The 7,500-nt window shown below is 40.0% G+C and overlaps 2 protein-coding genes and 2 non-coding genes across 4 annotated transcripts in view; 2 read left to right on the forward strand and 2 right to left on the reverse strand.

Annotated features, from left to right (window-relative positions):
* The window catches only part of LOC144973357 (uncharacterized), a 439,718-nt gene that overhangs the window by 139,336 nt on the left and 292,882 nt on the right, over positions 1–7,500 (reverse strand). The gene's annotated exons all lie outside the window — the stretch shown is intronic.
* LOC144973986 (sperm-tail PG-rich repeat-containing protein 2-like) overlaps positions 1–7,500 on the reverse strand; it is a 196,465-nt gene that overhangs the window by 79,025 nt on the left and 109,940 nt on the right. The window lies entirely within an intron of this gene.
* On the forward strand, positions 2,274–2,355 carry Trnas-uga (transfer RNA serine (anticodon UGA)). Its single transcript has one exon. It is a non-coding gene; the product is annotated as a tRNA-Ser (tRNA).
* On the forward strand, positions 2,691–2,772 carry Trnas-cga (transfer RNA serine (anticodon CGA)). The gene has a single exon. It is a non-coding gene; the product is annotated as a tRNA-Ser (tRNA).

Here is a 7,500-nt window from a genome sequence, read left to right on the forward strand (position 1 = left end):
TAGACACTATCAGACTAACCGAAAATCCCCCACATTTTTAACCAAGTAAAGGCAAGTTTGATGAGTATGAAACATAGCAAACCAGAGGTGGCATTGGTACTCTCTAGATTGCTATGCATTGTATGAATGGAGTATAAAGGAATGGGCAGGCGGAAACACATAGAATAAAAGTATAATCTCGGTGTTTGGTAGTCAAACTTTGGCGGCGCCCAAAGCCTAGCTCAGAAAATAGAGAGAGAGAAGGGGTGGGGGGGGGGGAGGGAGAGAGAGAGAGAGAGAGAGAGAGAGAGAGAGAGAGAGAGAGAGAAATAGTGAGGGAGAGAGAAAGATGAAGAGAGAGAGAAAGAGAGAATAGAGATAGAGTGTGTGAAAAGAGAGATAGGGGGTGGGGGGGGATAGAGATGGAGTCAGATAGAGAGAGAGAGAGAGAGAGAGAGAGATGTGAGGGGAGAGAAGATGAAGAGAGAGAAAGAGAGAATAGAGAGAGTGTGTGAAAAGAGAGATAGGTGGGGATAGAGATGGAGTCAGATAGAGAGAGAGAGAGAGAGAGAGAAAGAGAGAGAGAGAGAGAGAGAGAGAGATAGTGTGTGTGGAAAGAACACACCAGCACAGATATATTCATCCAAATGTGCACATTGATATTAAAAGCATCACTACCTAACCAAAATGAATAAAAGACATTGATCAGAATTGTACCTACAAGCTATTTTTGAGCGACTCTTCTGAGAACCATAATATTATCTTCTTCTTCTTCTTCTTCGTTCCTCTGATGGACATCTATGGCTGCAGTCCGATATCTGCTATGAAGTCTGTGGTCCGCTTTAGGTCCTCAGCCTCACCATAGAGCTTTGTGTTGAGTGTTGTAGGGGTGACCCAGTGGTTCGAACGTTGCACGTTGTATAATGGGCAATCCATAAGCACATGTAAAGTGGTTTCATGGTCGGTTCCACATGGGCAATAAGGGGTTGTTCCAATACCTAGCTTTGTAAACATATGTCCTCTTAGTCTATTGTGTCCTGTTCGGAGGCGGAATAGAGTGACTTGGCTACTTCGCTGAATGGCATGGATTGGATCCTGCTTGTTGTGTTCTAGGTGTGTGTCATTCAATAATGACAATGCTCAAACCCTAAAGATGATCGATAAAAAATACCCAATGACCAACTGGATAAGAGTTTATACAGATGGCTCAGTTTCCGGCCCCCTCATGAATGGAGGTGCTGGTGCACTCATACACTGGACAGATAAAACAGAAACAAAAATATCTGTATCAGTGGGTTCAATGTGCACAAGTACTAAAACTGAAGAAAAAGCCATCCTCAATGCAACAAAAGAACTATCCAGAGATCACAGAATATACGGGAAAAATGTGGTTTACTTGACAGACTCTGATGATAATATTATCAATTCACCTCTTTTGCTGGATTAAAAAAAAAAGGATGAGAAGTAGGACGCGGGGGAGGAGGAGGAAGAGGAGGAGGAAGAGGAGAGGAAGTGAGGTGGTGGTGAGGAGAGGAGGAGGAGGAGAGAGGAGGAGGTGGTGAAGGAGGAGGAGGAGGAGGTGTGAGAGGAGGAGGAAGGAGTGGAGGAGGAGGAGAGGAGGAGGGGAGGAGGAGGAAGGAGGAGGAGGAAGTGGTGAGGGAGGAGGAGAGGAGGAGGAGGAGGTAGGAGGAGGAGGAGGAAGTGGAGGAAGAGGAGGAGGTGGTGAAGGAGGAGGAGGAAGTGGTGGTGGAGGAGGAGGAGGAGGAGGAGGAGGAGGAGGAGGAGGAAGTGGAGGAAGAGGAGGAGGTTGTGAAGGAGGAGGAGGAAGTGGTGGTGGAGGAGGAGGAGGAGGAGGAGGAGGAGGAGGAGGAGGAGGAGGAAGAAGACCAGGAAGATGAGGAGAAAGAGGAGGCGGAGGAGGAGGAGGGTGTAGTGAATGAGAATGACAAAGAGGAGAAAAACAGACATGAATACAATGTCGACCGCATTCCACGTAATATATATTTGTAATCAATAAATGATTTTCTTGACACTTAACTCTTGTGTGACCCAATCAAGTAGTGGCCACAGATTTATAAATAGTAACACACCCATGGAAGTGGCTATCTCGTTCTAAATATAGAAACAGAACCATGACCCACTTACACACATAATATGTAAGTAATCTCCAACTCCACACATTATGACGAAATACAGTGACAGAACAGTTCAGCCAAATACTAGGTACCGCACAGTCGATCAAGCGAGACTCGTTATCATCGATCACACCAGATAAAGTCGTCGTCTACCGTACAGCTGTGATGGCCGAGTGGTTAAGGCGTTGGACTTGAAATCCATTGGGATTTTCCCGCGCAGGTTCGAACCCTGCTCGCAGCGATTTTTTCTTTTTTTTTTTTTCTTTTTTTATTTATTTATTATTATTTTTTTTTATTTTACTTAGAATGTAAATCACGTATTGAATGGGTTTTGTTGGTGGTTTTTTTTTTTCCCAAGCCTTCAAAAAAGATTTTTTGTTCTCTAATCTACCCTAGATACTTTTAATCCTTAGGCTTCACTGCTTTTATTATTAGAATTACCCTTTGCAAAGCGCTTTGAGCACGCCCAGTGGATATTGCGCTACTTGAAAATTCAAGTAATTCTAAAATTTATTCATGGAACACCATTTTATTGATTTTATGTTATGTAAATGGTTTATATGTTCGTAGATCACAGCTGCGATGGCCGAGTGGTTAAGGCGTTGGACTCGAAATCCAATGGGCAATGCCCGCGCAGGTTCAAATCCTGCTCGCAGCGATATTTTCATATTTTTTTCTTTTCCTTCTTTATTATTTTTTTTTCTTTTTGGTTGTAATGATTATATATTTATGTATTCATTCATTTAATTATTCAATTATTTATTTCCCTTTTTGTTTTAATGAATATTTACTTATTTATTTATTTATTTATTTTTTGGGCCGGGGCTCTGTCTTGTTTGTATTTATTTATTTATCTATTTGTTTATGTATTTATATAGTTATCTATTTGATATTTGATTTATCTATTGATTTTGATTTTATTTTCTTACAGTTGCCATAGCCTTGGGTCCCCTGTAAATCGCTTGTTACACATTTAGTTGATATTGCAACACACACACACACACACACACATCATATATATATATATATATATATATATATATATATATAATATATATATATAATATATATATATATATAGATATATACATATAGATATATACATATATATATATATTATATATATATATATATATATATATATATATATATATATATATATTATATATATAAGCTTAGGTTTAATTGTTCATAAACCTTACACAACACTTTTCTATCTCGTATTACTAAGAAAACTTGAGCTTTTAAATTAACATGCTCAAAGCGCTTTTAAAAAGGGTCCTGACAAAAGCAACACGTAATATGTAGAACGAGACATGACGCCTGTTAGGCGATATCACAATTTTTTATTTTCGACAGACAATGCTGTTGACGGTCAGGTACTCATTGTACACCTACGCACGGTGAGAAAATTAGACTAAAGAGCCTTTTCCAAGGACTCAACTATGCGCCGAGTTTTATTGATAAAGGGGAAACCCGAAGCGTCGACATTATCTGTTTTCGTTTATTAAACTGAAGCTTACATTTATTTTTACAGTGTTATTTATTTCTTTGAGCTTCGAGCAGCAACATTTCCAACAGGAGGAATGAATAACAACAAAACATTAATGAGATTCAACATTAATAAAAGATGAAATTAATTTGAAATTAATGATGAAACAGAATACTCTCCTGGAGTTATAAAATTCAGTCCGGATTTTTCTCGTGATAGCGAGGACAATGTTTTAAAGATTTAGTTTAATCATTTGATTATGCATAACAAAATGTCGTAGAAGATACAATTGACTGTTCCGTGATGTGGAAATGGAAATGGAAAAGATGATCATGAGATGTTTGTGTGTGTGCGTTTGTATGAGTGTATGTTTGATTGAGTGTTTGATTGAGATTTGGGAAGAGAGAGAGAGAGAGAGACGGACAGAAAGAGTCAGAAAAAATAGAAAGCCGGAGAGAGAGAGAGAGACACAAACACACATACAGAGAGAGAAAGAAAGAGAGAGAGAGAGAGAGAGAGAGAGAGAGGGAGAGAGAGAGAGAGAGAGAGAGAGAGAGAAAGGGGAGGGGGCGGGAAAAATAGAGGGATAAATAGAACACAGAAATGGAGAGAGCGAAAGAGAAAAAGAAAGAAAGAAAGAAAGAAAGAAAGAGAGAGAGAGAGAGAGAGAGAGAGAGAGAGAGAGAAAGGCAGAGAGAGAGAGAGAGAGAGAAATAGAGATACGAAGAGAGAGAGAGAGAGGGAGAAGAAGAAGAAGAAGAGAGAGAGAGAGAGAGAGAGAGAGAGAGAGAAATAGAGAGACGAAGAGAGAGAGAGACGAAGAGAGAGAGAGAGAGGCAGAGAGAGAGAGAGAGAGAGAGAGAGAGAGAGAGAGAGAGAGAGAGAGAGAATTAATTTTAAAATCTTTTAATTACTTTCTTTTTTCCTCTTCTTCTTCTTATGCATCTCTTACAAGGCCAACCCCATCAACATGTAAACAGTAATACAAAGACGTTTATAGCTTGTGTCGTCTTCTGTCAATTTCCTATATTGCCGTGCTCTGGAAAAAAACACATATTTAGAAATTTGGCCAGAAAACTCGTCCTTCAAATATCGATCGATTTAAATGACCCCTCGTCTCAGGAAAAAACGTTCAACTTCGCGGAAGTCCGAGTTGTATTATGATTTTTAAACTTTTTAAATCAAATGTTCGTCTTTGAAAGTCTGGGAGTGGTGACCAGCTAGGCTCATTAAAGACGGGACATTAAAAGCAGAAAATCGACAAAACACATATTTTTAAATTTTGGCTGAAAATATCAGCAGAATAATAAAATGCTCTAACCTAAGGCGTTTTTAGAAAGCTATTATATTGATTTTTTCTTTCTGAAATTTCAGTTTTACTTAATATTATTATGCATCTCTCATTCGTTTTTTGTGTTTTATTCATCGTGTCTTGTTAACAAAGGGGAAACCCGAAACGTCCATATTATCATGTCTGCCTTCGTTGATTAGATTGTATTTTTCCATTCCATTTGACTTTAATAAAACGACGTGACTATTCTCACTACAGGATGCTAGTCTTCATAATAGTAGTCCACAATTGTTGTATGTTTAATCCAAAGGTTGTAATGCAGTAATTTGTTAAGTTTCTTGTCACAAGTTGCACAATTAAAAAAAAAATCAATCAAATCCAAATCGCAAAAAGCCCGCGACGTTTTTTTCCGTAATCCAATCGGCCGGGGGGGGGGGGGGGGGGGGGGGGGGGGGGGGGGGGGTGAGAATAGAGGCAGCCTGGATAAAATCCCGGGTTTGGAAGTTTTTACCAAGATGAGGGTCATTTTAATCGATATATCGATATCAGAAGGACAAGCTATCTGGCTAAAAAATTTTTTAATGCGTTTAGTTTTTAAATGAGTAACGAAGAGTAGTTTTCCAAAACTCCACCCCTCCGTTTTTCCCATTTTGTGACATTGAGGATTATCTCCCCTAATATTTCTCATTCAGTCTATTATTTTATAATATTTAAACTTCAAAGTCACACAAATCTAGATAATTTTTTGTGCTATTTAATGCTTAAAATAAAGTTTGCGTTTCAATTTATATCTTGGATGGAAAATCTCAAAAAGTAGAAAAAAAATCGACTTTTAACGAGTTTTGTAAAACCAAGCCTTGAATTGTAGAGTCATGAACGTCTTGTAAAGGTTGAGGCGTGAGCGCGGAAGGGATGGGATTAAAGGGATGCCTGGTCAAACAATTAACATTTATATGGGGCTTTTGTTGAAAATGCCACCGGGGAAGAAATGGAGATAAAGGATTTGTTGTAGGGACAAGGGGAGAGATGGGAGGACAGCAATGCGGTGAACGACAGTAACTCTGTCGTATTATGGAAAAACCCATATTATTTTAAAATTTGGCCAGAAAACTCGTCCTTCAAATATCGATCGATTTAAATGATCGTCATCTTGGCAAAAAACTCTCAAATCTGGGACTTCGGGCGAAGTCCCAGGTTTGAGAGTTTTTTGCCAAGATGAGGGTCATTTAAATCGATCGATATTTGAAGGACGAGTTTTCTGGCCAAATTTTAAAATATGGGTTTTTCCAGAGTACTGCAGCACTGAAACGACGAGTATTTATCCGTTATGTCTGTCTTTATTTCCTACACGTGCCGTTTGTATTATTGTAATAATAGTAATAAATATGCATTTATTATGTAACAAAGTAACAAAACAAAACAAAGATCAAAATAAAAACGATTTTGAGAGGACTTTTTAGTGTCATTTGTATTTGGGATAATGAATGCCGGGGCAACATTGCTAAAATTCTCCTTTCTCCCCCCCCCCCTCTCTCTCCCTCCCCCCCCCCCCCCCCCCCCCCCCCTCCCCCTCCCCCCCCCCACCCCCCCTCCCTCCTCCTCCACCTCCACCACCTCACTCTCCCTTCTTCTCCACCCTCCTCCCACCTCCCCCCCCCCCCCCCCCCCCCCCCCCCCCTTCCGCCCCCCCCCCTCCCCCTATGGGTGAAGGCGATGAAAGTCAATCCAATGGTATTGAGAAAACTGATGGAAATCAAGATATGGAAGATAGATGGATTGTGGGAAATGACAACAACAACAACAATGGACAACAACAACAATATTCACCTGCCGATCTAGTCTCAGAGTGGCCAGTGTAAAAAAAAAAAATGCCACACAAGATTAATAATTTTCTTAAAATGCCAAAAAGCCACAGGCTTCCGGGTATCACTTTTTATCTGATAATATAGACAGCATGTGCTTGGCTAAGAAGCTCACAACATTGCCATCCGGAAGTATAACGGACCAACACACAAAACTGTCTGAAACCTTGAAAGTTTATAGTCTGGATAATACAGTTAAGTGAGAATTACTCATAAACGCGGATGGCAAAAAACAATAACAAAGACCAGAGTGACGTCAATTTCATTCTATCTATAAACGTGGAAAAAAATTCAAAGTTTTCTTTTCTCGCCGCCACGAGTTTCAACGCGTTTTGATATAATAACAACAATCACCTAGTCTTGTCAGTTAAAGGGTGAAAATGGGCATAAAATACGCCAATTTGGCAATACCTCTCTCTCTCTCTCTCTCTCTCTCTCTCTCTCTCTCTCTCTCTTGGTCTCTCTCTCTTTCTCTCTCCCTATCTCTATCTCTCTCCATCTATCTCTATCTCTCTCTCCATACACACACACGCACACGCACACGCTCTCTCCCTCCCTCTTTCTCTGCTCTCTCTCTCTCTCTCTCTCTCTCTACTCTCCCTGCTCTGCTCTCTCTCTCTCTCTCTCTGCACTATCTGTGTGCTTTCCTTCTCTCTCCTCTCTCGATTTCATTCTCTCTCTTTGCTCTTTCTCTCTCTCTCTCTCTCTCTCTCTCTCTCTCTCTCTCTCTCTCTCTCTCTC

This window comes from Berghia stephanieae, chromosome 5 (assembly GCF_034508935.2).
Source record: "Berghia stephanieae isolate SIO BIC M18660-M18661 chromosome 5, UCSD_Bste_1.3, whole genome shotgun sequence".
Taxonomy (NCBI): Eukaryota; Metazoa; Mollusca; class Gastropoda; order Nudibranchia; family Aeolidiidae; genus Berghia; species Berghia stephanieae.